Source organism: Pseudorca crassidens, chromosome 17 (assembly GCF_039906515.1).
Source record: "Pseudorca crassidens isolate mPseCra1 chromosome 17, mPseCra1.hap1, whole genome shotgun sequence".
In the NCBI taxonomy this organism is placed as follows: Eukaryota; Metazoa; Chordata; class Mammalia; order Artiodactyla; family Delphinidae; genus Pseudorca; species Pseudorca crassidens.
Window position 1 is genome coordinate 45,058,463 of NC_090312.1, and position 16,796 is coordinate 45,075,258.

General features: G+C 36.0%; 1 pseudogene; it reads right to left on the reverse strand.

Annotated features, from left to right (window-relative positions):
- The window catches only part of LOC137210071 (large ribosomal subunit protein uL15-like), a 38,795-nt pseudogene extending 22,947 nt beyond the window's left edge, over positions 1-15,848 (reverse strand).
- Between the last annotated feature and the right edge of the window lie 948 nt (positions 15,849-16,796).

The window sequence follows — 16,796 nt, forward strand, 5'->3', positions numbered from 1 at the left end:
AATTTGCTAGTTTATCAATTTGTGGAGTATTGCCATCTTAACAATATTAAGCTTTCTAATCCATGAACATAGTATGTCTTTCTATTGATTTAAATCTTTAATTTCTTTCCATATTTGTAGTTTTCAGTGTATAACTTCTTCACTTCTTTGGTTGAATTTATTCCTAAGTATTTCATTAGTTTGCTGAATTGGTTTATTAGTAGTTAGTTCTATTTTTACAATAAGCTTTCAATGGCATATTTAAGACTTAAGGTTGGATCACATTCTCAATACTTTTTGACAAGATTAGAGACTTTCTGAGTTACAGCAAAGCATGGTCTGAAACACAAAAACTTTATCATTTCTTTTTTAGGTAAATTAATACTATGGTGGAATAGCAAGCAATACAATTCATTTTGTGGCATTAGATTTCCATTATTTTGTATACTAGGTTTAAAATCTAGATCTGAACTTAAGAAAATCATAAGTTAGCTGCATGAAAAATTTTAAATCATTCTTTGTCAAAATGAAGTCTCCAGACCAGCAGAATGTACTAGCATCACTTGGAAAATTGTTAGACACTCTTGAGTCCCATTCAGACTTACTGAATCAAAATCTCTGGAGTTAGGGCCCAGCAATCTGTGTTTCAACAGGCCCTGATGCATATTAAAGTTTGCAAACCACTGCACAAGTCACCCGTTCTCTAGTCTGTACATAAAAATCATCTATAAAACTTAAAAAAAAATTCCTTGTTTCCATTTCAGATATAATGAATCATAATTTTTGGGGCTGGGGCCTAAGAATCTGTATTTTTAAAATGCACCCTAAGTAAATCTGATGTGCATGTTTGTGATCCACTGCTTCAAATAATGGTATACCCTCATATTTAGAGGGGTTTCCTGGAAGTTCCGAAGCTGGTAAAAAAAAATAGTGAACTTGTTATAGCTTTAGGTATCATATTTTAATCTTGGTAACTGAAAAAAAACCAAATGTATTTATACCGTGTTAATTTTGTAACTTCTTTTAATGAAAAACTATTTCAAATAATTTTGTTGACAATTTAATTAATTGTTGAGAAACGTTTTCCTTCTTACCTGAAATCAGGGGTTGGTAAACATTTTCTATAAAGGTCCAAATAGTAAATATTTTAGTCTTTAAATTTATACATAGAGATAAAATACATGGCACCCAGTTAAATTTGAATTTCAAATGAACCACAAATAAATTTTTAGTATAAATATATCCACATTACTGCACAGATCATACTTATAATAAAATTTTTTTGTAGTTTATCTGAAATTCAAATTTGACTGAGATTCTTGTATTTTTATTTACTAAAATACAAATCTGGCAACCTTATCCATTTGGTCTCTGACTCTGTTGCAACTACTCAACTTTGACACTATGGTGTGAAAACAGCCATAGACAGTATGTAAGCAAATGGACATACATTGTCGGATTCCAATAGAACTTTGTTTACAAAAATATGTACAGTGCATGGGTGGAGTCCCTGCCCATATTAATGAGCACATGTGGTATGGCCTTCTTTAATCCATCTCTTCCTGCTCCCACCTAACCCTGAAAGTTAAATGTGTCTTGTCACACTGCACTGGTTACTGAAGCTTTATAGTTAAGTCTTGGAATCCGGTAGTGTGAATCATTAAACTTTGGGGTTTTAAAAATTATTTTGGTTATTCTATGCCCTCTGCTTTTTTCATATAAATAGTAGGATCATTTTTTCAGTTTCTACAAAAGCCTTCTGGGTTTTTGATTGGAATTTTATTGACTCTATCAATCAGTTTGGGGAGAATTGGCATCTTTATAAACATTGACCCTTCTAAACCATGGACACCATATATTTTTTAATTACTCTCACCAATGTTTTGTAGTCTTAACATACAAATCTTGTTAGATTTAACATACAAATTTGTTAGATTTATTTCTAGTTTATTTTTGGATGCTTTTTTAAATAGTACTTTAAACATTTTAACATGCAATTTTTCAGTGCTTGAATATAAAAATACAACTGATATTTGAACATTGACCTTATATCTTGAGAGCTTGCTAAACTTACTTACTAGATCCAGTAGTCTTTCTTTCTTTCTTTTTTTGTAAATCTTCAGTATTTTCTACATAGACAATCATTCATCTTAAAATTTTTTTTAAAAGTTTTATTTCTCTTTCCCAATTTTTAAAATTATTTTTCTTCCCTTGTTGCACTGGTTATGATTTCCCATATAATATTAAATAGGAGTGATCAGAGCATAAAGCATTTCAAAATGTTTTATCTACCATTACATGTTATGTGGAAATGTGGGAGAAAGGCTTTAAGATATAAAATTATGATAATCTTATTTTGTAATCATCAGAAAAAAAATCAATTAACAGTTTTAAAGAGAAAAGAATAGATTGTACAAAGTTTTAAACCAGCATTTGACAACAGAAATAGGAGGAATGGGAGGATATTGGAGATCACTCTATCCAACTCTCTTATTATACAGACTGTGATACTGAGGTTCTCAGTTGAAGTGACTGGCAAATTTTAGTATAATAATCAGATCTTGAGACTCTTAGCCACATGTTCTTTCCCTTGAAAGACAATTTCTTAAGAAATGATGACATCTCCATAGCCATTGATTTAAGTTTTAATTTTGGGTGTCCAGAGCTCAGTCTCCACACCCTCAACTCACCACATATAAAAACACTGCTGCTTTGCACTTTGAGAAGTGGTCCTTTCTGTCTGCATCCTGCCTTCTGCAAGGGCAGTTTAGAGATAGGTATTGATGCTTGGAGTCACCACCAAAGATTCTGACTTAATTGGTCTGGGGTATAGTCTAGACATTGGGACTTTTAACAACTCCACATGTGATTTTATTGTGGTAATATTGTCCTTCCTAAGTGCTCAGAAGCTTTAGGTGGAAACTTGTTACAATCTTAGAATCAGATGTGATTCAGGTGTTTGGGATTTTAATATACACCAGGCCCTTGTTTGGACAGCTTAAGTGTTTGGTGTATATCACCCTTGGCCTACTGCCTATGTAGACCTGAAGAGCTCTTAGAGGGTAATTTCTGCTGCTGGAGAAACAGCCTCTCTGTGAAATCGACTTTCAGTGACCATCCAACATTGATTCTCTTCTGGCCTCCACCTGCAGATGTCTGCCTGCCTGTTCTCACTGGCTGGCTTGGCAGAACCGCTCATGCCATCTGTCCTGGGCTGTCTGCACCAAGAGGGTGTGAACAGAGGGCAGACTTTCCTGGGAGATAAAAGTCAGCCATGTACACTAGTCCCCTCCACCAGGAAACCTACAAAATCCACTGAACCAACCTTAGACACTGGGGACAGACACCAAAAACAATGGGAACTATGAACCTGCAGCCTACGAAAAGGAGACCCCAGACACAGTAAGTTAAGCAAAACGAGAAGACAGAGAAACTCACAGCAGATGAAGGAGCAAGGCAAAAACCCACAAGACCTAACAAATGAAGAGGAAATAGGTAGTCTACCTGAAAAAGAATTCAGAATAATGATAGTAAAGATGATCCAAAATCTTAGAAATACAATGGAGAAAATACAAGAAACGTTTAACAAAGACCTAGAAGAACTAAAGAGCAAACAAACAGTGGTGAACAACACAATAAATGCAATTAAAAATTCTCTAGAAAGGATCAATAACAGAATAACTGAGGCAGAAGAACGGATAAGTGACCTGGAAGATAAAATGGTGGAAATAATGACTGCAGAGCAGAATAAAGAGAAAAGAATGAAAAGAATTGAGGACAGTCTCAGTGACCTCTGGGACAACACTAAACGCACCAACATTCGAATTATAGGGATCCCAGAAGAAGAAGAGAAAAAGAAAGGGACTGAGAAAATATTTGAAGAGACTAGAGTGGAAAACTTCCCTAATATGGGAAAAGAAATAGTTAATCAAGTCCAGGAAGCACAGAGAGTCCCATACAGGATAAATCAGAGGAGAAAAACGTCAAGACACATATTAATCAAACTATCAAAACTTAAATACAAAGAAAAAATATTAAAAGCAGCAAGGGAAAAACAACAAATAACACACAATGGAATCCCAATAAGGTAAACAGCTGATCTTTCAGCAGAAACCCTGCAAGCCAAAAGGGAGTGGAAGGACTTATTTAAAGTGATGAAGGAGAAAAACCTGCAACCAAGATTACTCTACCCAGCAAGGATTTCATTCAGATTTGACAGAGAAATTAAAACCTTTACAGACAAGCAAAACCTAAGAGAATTCAACACCATCAAATGAGTTTTACAACAAATGGTAAAGGAACTTCTCTAGGTAGGAAACACAAGTGAAGGAAAAGGCCTACAATAACAAAGCCAAAACAATTAAAGAAAATGGTAATAGGAACATACATATCAATAATTACCTTAAATGTAAATGCATTAAATGCTCCAACCAAAAGACATAGCCTGCCTGAATGGATACAAAAGCAAGACGCCTATATATGCTGTCTAAAGAGACCCACTGCACACCTAGGGACACATACAGACTGAAAGTGAGGACATGGAAAAAGATATTCCATGCAAAATGAAATCAAAAGAAATCTGGAGTAGCAATTCTCATATCAGACAAAATTGACTTTAAAACAAAGACCATTACAAGAGACAAAGAAGGACACTACATAATGATCAAGGGATCAATCCAAGAGGAAGATATAAAAACTGTAAATATTTATGCATCCAACATAGAAGCACCTGAATACATAAGGCAAATACTAACAGCCATAAAAGGGGAAATCGACAGTACAAAATCATAGTACTGGATTTTAACAGCCCACTTTCACCAATGGACAGATCATCCAAAATGAAAATAAATAAGGAAACACAGCTTTAAATGATACATTAAACAAGATGGACTTAATTGATATTTATAGGACATTCCATCAAAAAACAACAGAATACACATTCTTCTCAGGTGCTCATGGATCATTCTCTAGGATAGATCATACTTTGGGTCACAAATCAAGTTTTGGTAAATTTAAGAAAATTGAAAGCATATCAAGTATCTTTTCCAACCACAGTGATATGAGACTTAATATCAATTACAGGAAAAAATCTGTAAAAAATACAAACACATGGAGGCTAAACAATATACTATTTAATAACCAAGATATCACTGAAGAAATCAAAGAGGAAATCAAAGAATACCTAGAAACAAATGACAATGAAAACACAATGACCCAAAACCTATGGGATGCAGAAAACGCAGTTCTGAGAGGGAAGTTTATAGCAATACAATCCTACCTTAAGAAACAAGAAACATCTCAAATAAACAACCTAACATTACACCTAAAACAATTAGAGAAAGAAGAATCAAAAAACCCCAAAGTTAGCAGAAGGGAAGAAATCATAAAGATCAGAGCAGAAATGAATGAAAAAGAAATGAAGGAAATGATAGCAAATATCAATAAAACTAAAAGGTGGTTCTTTGAGAAGATAAACAAAATTGATAAAGCATTAGCCAGATTCATCATGAAAAAAAGGGAGAAGACTCAAATCAATAGATTTAGAAATGGAAAAGGAGAAATCTTGCAACAAACAAAAGTCTGGGACCCGATGGCTTCAAAGGTGTGTTCGATCAAACATTTAGAGAAGAGCTAACACCTATCCTTCTCAAACTCTTCCGAAATATAGCAGAGGGAGGAACACTCCCAAACTCATTGTACGAGGCTACCATCACTCTGAAACCAAAACCACACAGAGATGTCACAAAGAAAGAAAACTACAGGCCAATATCACTGATGAACATAGATGCAAAAATCCTCAAGAAAATACTAGCAAACAGAATCCACCAGCATATTAAAAGGATCATACACTATGATCAAGTGGGGTTTAACCCAGGAATGTAAGGATTCTTCAATATATGCAAATCAATCAATGTGATACACCATATTAACAAATTGAAGGAGAAAAAACATATGATCATCTCAATAGATGCAGAGAAAGCTTTCAACAAAATTCAACACCAATTTATGATAAAAACCCTGCAGAAAGTAGGCATAGAGGGAACTTTTCTCAACATAATAAAGGCCATATATGACAAACCCACAGCCAACATCATACTCAATGGTGAAAAACTGAAACCATTTCCACTATGATCAGGAAGAAGGCAAGGTTGCCCACTCTCACCACTATTATTAAACATAGTTTTGGATGTTTGAGCCACAGCAATCGCAGAAGAAAATTAAATAAAAGGAATCCAAATAGGAAAAGAAGAAGTAAAGCTGTCACTTTTTGCAGATGATGTGACACTGTACATAGAGAATCCTAAAGATGCTACCAGAAAAATACTAGAGCTAATCAATGAATTTGGTAAAGTAGCAGGATACAAAATTAATGCACAGAAATCTCTGGCATTCTTATTCGCTAATGATGAAAAATCTGAAAGAGAAATTAAGGAAACAGTCCCATTTACCACTGCCACAAAAAGAGTAAAATATCTAGGAATATATCTACCTAAAGAGACAAAAGACCTGTATGCAGAAAAGTAAGAAACTGTTGAAAGAAACTAATGATGATACAAATAGATGGAGAGATATACCATGTTCTTTGATTGGAAGAATCAACATTGTGAAAATGACTCTACTACCCAAAGCAATCTACAGATTCAATGCAATCCGTATCAAACTACCACTGGCATTTTTCACAGAACTAGAACAAAAAATTTCACAATTTGTATGGAAACACAAAAGATCCCGAATAGCCAAAGCAATGTTAAGAATGAAAAATGGAGATGGAGGAATCAGACTCTGTGACTTCACACTATATTACAAAGCTACAGTAATCAAGACAGTATAATACTGGCACAAAAACAGAAATATAGATCAATGGAAGAGGTTAGAAAGCCCAGAGATAAACCCATGCACATATGGTCACCTTATCTTTGATAAAGTAGTCAAGAACGTACAGTGGAGAAAAGACAGCCTCTTCAATAAGTGATGCTGGGGAAACTGGACAGCTACATATAAAAGAATGAAGTTAGAACACTCCTTAACACCATACACAAAAATAAGCTCAAAATGGATTAAAGACGTAAATGTAAGGCCAGACACTATCAAACTCTTAGAGGAAAACATAGGCAGAACACTCTATGACATAAATCACAGCAAGGTCCTTTTTGACCCACCTCCTAGAGTAATGGAAATAAAAACAAAAATAACCAAGTGGGACCTAATGAAACTTCAAAGTTTTGCACAGCAAAGGAAACCATAAATAAGATGAAAAGAGAACCCTCAGAATGGGAGAAAATATTTGCAAATGAAGCAACAGACAAAGGAATAATCTCCAAAATTTACAAGCAGCTCATGCAGTTCAATATCAAAAAAAAACAACCCAATCCAAAAATGGGCAGAGGACCTAAATAGACATTTCTCCAAAGAAGATATACAGATTGCCAACAAAAACATGAAAGCATGCTTAACATCATTAATCATTAGAGAAATGCAAATCAAAACTACAATGAGATATCATCTCACACCAGTCAGAATGGCCGTCATCAAAAAATCTACAAACAATAAATGCTGGAGAGGGTGTGGAGAAAAGGAAACTCTCTTGCACTGTTGGTGGGAATGTAAATTGATAAAGCCACTATGGAGAACAGTATGGTCGTTCCTTAAAAAATGAAAAATAGAACTACCATACAACCCAGCGATCCCACTACTGGGCATATACTCTGAGAAAATCATAATTCAAAAATGCCATGTACCAATATGTTCATTGCAGCTCTATTTACAGTAGCCATAACATGGAAGCCACCTAAGTGTCCATCAACAGATGAATGGATGAAGAAGATGTGGCACATATATACAATGGAATATTACTCAGCCATAAAAAGAAACAAAATTGAGTTATTTGTAGTGAGGTGGATAGACCTAGAGTCTGTCATACAGAGTGAAGTAAGTCAGAAAGAGAGAAACAAATTCCATATGCTAACACATATATATGGAATCTGAAAAAAAAAAGTTCATGAAGAACCTAGGTGCAAGACAGGAATAAAGACACAAACCTACTAGAGAATGGACTTGAGGATACGGGGAGGGGGAAGAGTAAACTGGGACAAAGTGAGAGAGTGGCATGGACATATATACACTACCCAACGTAAAATAGATAGCTAGTGGGAAGCAGTCACATAGCACAGGGAGATCAGCTTGGTTCTTTGTGACCACCTAGACGGATGGGATAGGGATGGTGGAGGGAGGGAGACGCAAGAGGGAAGAGATATGGGGACATATATATATGTATAACTGTTTCTCTTTTTAAAAAGCAGAAACTAACACACCAGTGTAAAGCAATTATACTCCAATAAAGATGTTAAAAAAAAAAAGCCATGTTGCTGTGGCTCAGAGTAAATATTTTCTAGCTGGCTCTATTTCACAACTTCTCACATCACATTGTGTCTTAAAAGAGATGTGGAATATATATATGGAGAATATATATATGGAGGATATTTATGTACTTATGAAATAAAAAACAATTATATGCAATTATTTGAATTATTTTCCATAGCCAAGCAATTGTTTTATGCAATTATTACATGTAAAAAATTATTTGCCTCTAATGGGGACATACAAATCTTATTTAATGAAATAATTATAATATTTTACCTTCATTTCACTAACCAGTTTATTGACTGTAGTAAGAACTACTCCAAGACCAAAAATTTAAAAAGCTTACAAATTAAAACCACTCCTGATGTGGAAAAATCCCTTCTAATCTGAAACATTCCTCCTGATTCTGTTTTTAAGATCTGTAAACACCATATGTTGAGGGGACAGTATTATCGTGTTTTGACTTAAACTGTGGTCTGTTTCTCTTTCTTTCTTTTTCTTTTTTTATTATCCTGCGACTGACCTAATTGATTCAAAAGACAAAAGACCAAGGACATTACAAGAGAAATAGGAATTGAATACTAACAATTCATCTACATATGGAATTACTTATTTTATCATCAAAAAATGTTCACACAGAGAATGGCCAAAGTGATTCTTTTACCATCTGATTTCTCAGTTAATGTAGAGTCCTGTGCTGCATTCCTACCCTGGAAAGACATGCAGTAAAGTAGATACATGGAAAGTTCTCTTACCGTGGCAAAATAGCAGTTACAATTGGCCAAAGAACAAGTTTTGCTGCTGAGAAGCTTGGGAAAAAATTTACGGACACTCAAATTCACAAGATCATGGATCTTTTTTCTCTGGAAATAAGGTCAAATTTTATGGATTACGAACCTCAATAAGAGTAAAAGTTTTTTTAGGAAATTATTTTCTACCTAAATCTAGCTCCACGCCACTTTCTGCACCCCTCCCTCTCTCCTGATTTGATCCACCTCAGTCCCTCCTTACACATATTCAGACTTGCTGTTTCAGGATGTGCTTGGGTGATGAGTGAGAAAGGCTAACATTCGTGTAAGATGATCATCATGTTGATAAAACTGAATCTGTGAGTTCAAGGGCTTAATATGCCACAACTCAAAGAACCGTATTGTCAAACATATGTATTTTTTTAAAGAATGAACTTTTTTTTTTTTTTGCGGTACGTGGGCCTCTCACTGTTGTGGCCTCTCCCGCTGCGGAGCACAGGCTCTGGATGCGCAGGCTGAGCGGCCATGGCTCACAGGCCCAGCCGCTCCGTGGCATGTCGGATCTTCCTGGACCGGGGCAGAAACCCATGTCCCCTGCATCGGCAGGCGGACTCTCAACCACTGCGCCACCAGGGAAGCCCAAGAATAAACATTATTGACAGCAAGCATATGCTTTATGAAACTGATAACATACAATCCAGCATTGTTTCATCTCAGGACTGGTACACCTGGCTGTATCTCAAACCCTCTCCACTGACAGACAATAGAGTTCTTAGCTGTAACATTCAATAAGATTCATCATACAGTAAAATCACCTTTGTCAAGTGCCGAGCCACAGATGACTGCTCACTAGCAGTGGAGGCCACACCTGTTGAGTCCATGAATAAAGATGAAACTCTAAGACCTCTTAAATTCAGACCAGGCAAAGGAGAGTCCTTCATGATTCCACTCAGGAAAAAGCATGTGCCTGAAGCCATCTGATTTCACAGCTTGCAGGGCAATGCACACCCCATCCTGGAGGTATTGATAGACATATGGGGCAGGATGAGTCAGGATGCAAACCTAATGTGCACCCTTCCCCATTTTCCACAGCCAAACAAGTACACCTCCTTTCTTCTGGGAGAAAAACAAATGGGTTTAGAACAGAAGAGAAATAAGGGGAGAATATTTCTCTCTCCTTTTGCTGTGGGAACTAGATAAGCAAACAATTGAAAGTAAACACTGTTTATTTGGCCCTGGATGCTTTCCAAGTAACATTTTTAGGAACTCTAATAATAACAGCTAATATTTTTGAGCATTTATCATGCATTAGGCACTTCTATAAGCATATGAATTAACTAATGTAATCCGCACAACAATGCTCCTAGTATTTATTACCTCCATATTCCCAAAGAGGAAACTGAGACTAAAAGAGAATTACACAGAAAGTATGTGATGTGTTTATGTTTAAACCTTACACTGAGGTTAGAGTCTGCATTATTAACCATTATTTTATAAGGATGTCTTTGAATAAGCACTTTATGTACATCATCTTATTAAATCTCAACAATGCTATGAAGTGACAACTGTTGTTTTCCTACTTTACAGATTAAGCTACTGACGCCTGGAGAGGTTAAAGAACTTGCTTAAGAAAACACATCTGTACACTTCTGGAGCTGGGGTCCAAACCCACACAGGTTGACCAGAGACAGCTCTCTTAACATCCTTGCAATATGCCCAATGCTTCTGATCAACCACCGTCAGCAGGGACTGCATCTCTGTGGTCTTCTGCTTACCTCCTCCCCTTGCCTTCAGCATTGCCATCTCCACCCCTGTCCTAGGATGAGGTCATGTGAGCACAATTGACTACACCAGCTCCAGGGTCACTCATTTCACCATTCCTAAGCTCCAGGTCATGGCAGGCTGCATTTTCAAATCGCATAATAATTATACTTTAGGACTGATATTAAAACTGTGGATGGTATTTCTATCTATGTTTGCCCTTGTGACAGAAAAGACCTATGCAAAAAGAATGCATTTTCAAACATCAAAATATACTTCAAAAAGAGCTTAGATACTTAGACTTTCAGTCTGACTAGGTGCCTTTAGAAGGCAAACTATCTTTTGTTCAATATACATTTGATATGAAGAAGCAAGAGTTAGAATATATTTCCCCTGGAGTCTATAAAAATCACATAGCTTGCAATAGAACATCATAAATTTACTTGAGCCCTTTCAGATATTGAAACTAAATATATCAAATGTAAAATATGTTCACATATCCTTAACCTGCACATGTTTATGGTAGTTGGTCTCTGTGGAATTTCTCTTCTCGTTGTATAATGACTGTAAATGCTTTGAGAGGCAGGGAGAGAAGGAACATTCCTTTCAATATCTCCAAATGACAAAAGATAGACATCTTTTGTTTGATGAGAACTATGGTCTAAATAACCATTTAAAGGATATATAAAAAGAGAGCACAGAGCAAAGTACAATTGAACAAAACCAGACCCTGAGTCTCTTTGGCAGAGAGAGTCCAGATATAGCACAGATGGATCCAGAAAAAGGCCAGCGTCATTAGACTTTTAAAATGAGGGATGCAATCTTTGATAGGAGGTGGGGGAAAAAAAAAGCTTTCTTGGCTGTTGTCCACTTTGGAAGTCTTTATCAAAGAATAAGAGGAGTTTCCTTTTGATAATGGCCTCTTAGATAGAGTTAATCCTTCAATTTTGGATTCCCCCTGTTGTCTCTTGCCAGCTACAAATACTTAAAACAACTCCGAGATTCCTAATGTCTATGTAAGTGCAGCTGCAAACACTGAATAAGGTGTGAACATTTCACTGCATTATAAAATATTTTTACCAATATTGTCTTGAAAATCCAAATGTGGACTTTAGCGTTTATCTGAATAATGTCAAACAGGAATTTTTGTTTAGAAAATTTTCAGGTTTGTGAAAGTTTCAGGGAGAGAGAAAGGGAATCCCTACTTTCATGGTTTCCAGTGATATTCTGGCAGAGGATAGAAGGGTTCTAGCTTTTGAGATGATAGCAGGAACCATTGCCCTGAAAAATCAGAGATACCTGGGTTAATGGAGAGAGTATTAAACAGAGAATCAAACAGAGAATCAAAATTATAGATTTTCACCTGAGCCTGCCACAAAGTTAAGTTGCCTATCCTGGATCTCAGCTATTAAACTGGGTAAGCTCTGGGGGCCTCTTCCAAAAGTCTAAGCTATAAATTTATTGTTGTTGTTAGTAGCTCTTATTATTATTATCATTTTTATTATTACCCACTTTGTACAAAAAGTGTTTGAGGTCATGGCTTGAAAAAACTGACAACTTGCAACTACATACAATAAGTAGATAAATGGGTCAAAGGAAGGGTAGAATAGTTAAAATAAAGATTAGTGCCATGCCCCTAATATTGATATTAAGGTGGTCTGAAGTACTGGCTACAGGTTTTATGCAGAAAAAGTTCTTGGTCCACTTGAACTTTTATGCCCATGGGTGACTGAGTTCCCAAAGTCCAATTCTATAGAGCACAACTATACCCTTTTATTTTGAACTATTTTCAAATGAACCATTGCCAACTGTCTGTGGTAGCTAAAAAGTTTCAGTAAAATACACACAGGTTAACTAATTTAAAACAATTCAGCTTCTTATAAAAATCAGATAAAGATTAGTGAGAAAAACGTAACCCAGGAACATGGAATGATTTGATTCCATGTGGAGAACTGACAGATACTTGCTAATTAAATATTAGAGTCCACCTGTCAAAAATGATTATTTTGGTCTTAGAATAATTGATTTTGTCTCACTCTTTTTTTATGAAAATCACATGGAAACCCAACTACTGTTTGTAAATTGGGCTTTGTACTTGTACACAGAGGGCAGGAGACTTTAAAGAAAGATGCAGACCACTCCAGGTTGGTAGGTAGCAGGTTTAACAACCAAGGGAACTTACTTAGGAAGGTGTCTTGGGCAGCTGAGTAGATTCCCGCACATGTGCACCAGAATCTTAAAGTTTGTATAGAAGCCTTAGCTAGGTTCAGTCACCTATACTGTTCAGATAGCCTCAACAACACTTTACTCTCTGAACTGTGTCCTTGGGGCAGCTTCTAGTGTGGGGAAGGCAAGTGGAACACACATCCCAAGGGCGGAAAGGGAGTGAGGAGACTCATTGCCTGGATCCAGTTTGCTGGTCAACCTGATGATCATGTCCTGTCGATGACCTCCTCCAACAACTACTCTTTTTATCACTATTCTTAGCTACCTAGGATGGTCATTGTCTTTGAACCAGCATATAACTACAGGTACAATGAAGGAGACATTTGTCTAGTTGATCAGAACAAACCTGATGAGAATTGAAATGACAGATTGTGGTACAAGATCACTTGATTTTCCATCTGAAAACAGTGAAATAGAGAAGAATGTTTAGCTCTTTATATTTGATAGTACATGGCCATAGTTCCTACTTCTTAAGTATTGCCTTCAAATCATTAAGGTACAAGGCAAAGAGAAGGAGGTCAAAACCCATCACCATTTTACATATCTCAATCTAAAAAAATGATACAAATGAACTTATTTACAAAACAGAAATAGACTCACAGACTTTGAAAACAAACTTATGGTTACCAAAGGGGAAAGGTTGGGGGAGGGATAAAGTAGGAGTTTGGGGTTAACATATACACACTACTATATATAAAATAATCAACAAGGACCTACTGTATAGCACTGGGAAATCTACTCAATATTTTGTAATAACCTATATGGGAAAAGAATCTAAAAAAGAATGGTTATATGTATATGTATAACTGAATCACTTTACAAACTAAACGACATTGTAAATAAACTATAATTTAATATAAAATAAAAATTAAATTAAAAAATTTTGATATTCTGTCTGTACATTAATAACAATGAATCTAGGTAAATTCATACATGATCAGTTTCTGTCCACAGTCAAAGGCTAAGTAGATACCAGCTGAAGAATTGTCAATCTTCTGCTACCTCTGAATTTCTCAAAATATAATGGAGTGTGTCACAATCATCAATTGTTGGAAGAGCCCACCTGCTCCTTGTGTGGAATATTGGCCAAAACTTAACAATTTGTGAAAAAAAAAAACTGGCATGAAGTTAGAAAAAAGTGTTTAACTAACCAATGTGTTCATAATTTGCTGAGGCTATAGGGTTTTCTTTTCGTTTTCTTTAGTTGTATTGAGATATTATTACATATAGCACAGTAAAAGTTTAAGGTGTACAACATAATGACCTGAATTACAAATATTGCAAAATGATTATCACAGTATGTTTAGTAAACATCCATCTCCTTATATAGTTACAAATTTTTTCCCCTTGTGTTAAGAACTTTTAGGGTTTACTCTTAGCAACTTTCAAATATACCATACAGCAGCGTTAACTATAGTCATCATGTTGTACTTTACATCCCTAATTTTAATTTATCTTACAACTGGAAGTTTGTACCTCTCAACTACCTTCATTCAATTACCCCAGCCTTTGGTAAGAACAAATATCTCTCTTTTCCTATGAGTTTTTTTTGGTTTGTTTTTTTAGATTTTATGTATAAGTGAGGTGAAACAGTATTTGTCTATCTGTCTGGCTTATTTCATTTAGCACAGTGTGCTCAAGATCCATCCATGTTGTTGCAAATGGCAGGATTTCCTTCTTTTCTTATATTATCCATATATCCATATCCATATATATACTTATACATATATATACATACAGTAAGTCCCCTACATATGAATGAGTTCCGAGAGCATGTTCGTAAGTCCAATTTGTTCGTAAGTCCAACAAAGTTAGTGTAGGTACCCAACCAACACAATCGGCTGTATAGTACTGTACTGTAATAGGTTTATAATACTTTTCTCACAAATAATACATAAAAAACAAATACCAAAAAATAAAGAAAACATTTTTAATCTTACAGTACAATATCTTGAGAAGTACGGTAGTACAGTACAAGAGCTGACATACAGGGGTGGCATCAAGTGAACAAGAAAGAAGAGCTACTGACTGGAGGAGAGAGAGGAGGTGGGAAATGGTAGAGCTGAAGGATTATTAACAATAGGAGATGGAGGGCAAGGTGCAATTTCACCATGCCTGACATTGAAGACACAGGTTCTAGTTCCTTACTGGATTCAATTCTATCTACCCTCTTGAAAAAATGATCCAGTGATATCTGGGTAGTAGCTCTGTAAGCTTCGTATACTGTTCTACATTTGGGTCCTGTGCCTCAAAAACTTACAGTGCCTCCTCAAATAAAGAAAATCCCCTTGCCATTTCCTGCATCATGAATCTCTTCATTTCTTCTGTTACTTCTTCCTCTTGTCTCTCTTTGTCCTTTCTCTGGGCCTCCAATTCCATCAGGTCTTCATTAGTAAGCTCCTTGTGTTACGCGTCAGGGAGTTCAATGAAGTCGTCCTCTTGCAGATCTAGCTCCATCTTCTCGCTGAGGATCACTACGTTGCAGAAGACCTCTTTGGACTCCTCATCCACCTTCTAAAATCCACAAAAGTCATGAACAAACTGCAGGCAAAGGTTCTTCCAAGCCGAATTCATGGTGACAGCCGTAACCTCATACCAAGCAAAGTCAATGTTTTTTATGGCCTCATAGATGTTACAGTCCTTACAAAATTTTTGCAATGTTGCTCCTCATTTGTCACTCACCTTTACTGCTTGACAAAAAGTGTGACATAAATAATACTTCTTGAAAGTAGCTATAATAACTCCCTGGCCCATAAGTTGGATGAGCGACATAGTATTTGGTGACAGATGCACTACTTTGATATTGGGATGAAAGTTGTCCATGAATGGAGGGTGACCCAGAGCACGGTTAAGCAGCAAAAGAATGTTGAATGGGACTTCCTCCTCCAAGCAATATTTCTCTACCTCCAGGATAAAGTGGTGGAAAAACCATCCCTGGAAAAGGGTCTGTGTAACACAGGCTTTGGGGTTACTCTTACAATGTACCAAGAACTAGTTTCTTTTTGTTAATTAACTTTTATTGGAATATAGTTCCTTTACAATGTTGTGTTACTTTCTACTGTACAGCAAAGTGAATCAGCTATATGTACACATATATCCCCTCTTTTTGGATTTCCTTCCCATTTACGTCACCACAGAGCATTGAGTAGATTTCCCTGAGCTATACATATGTTCTCATTTGTTATCTATTTCATACATGGTATCTGTAGTGTATATATGTCAATCGCAATTTCCCAATTCATCCCACTCACCCCCTTTTCCGCCTTGGTATCCATATGTGTGATTTCTACATCTGTGTCTCTACTTCTGCTTTGCAAAAAGATCATCTATACAATTTTTCTAGATTCCACATATATGCATTAATATACGATATTTTTTTTCTCTTTCTGACTTACTTCACCCTGTACGACACTCTCTACGTCCATCCACATGACACAATTTTGTTCCTTTTTATGGCTGAGTATATTCCACTGTATATATGTATCATATCTTCTTTATCCATTCATCTGTCAATGGACATTTAGGTTGCTTCCATGTCCTGGCTATTGTAAATAGTGCTGCTATATACTTCCAAATGCAACTGTTTTTTTGAATTATTTTTTTCTCTGGGTATATGCCCAGTAGCAGGATTGCTGGGTTATATGGTAGTTGTATTTTTAGTTTTTTAAGGAAATTCCATACAGTTTTCCATAGTGGCTATATCAATTTACATTCCCACCA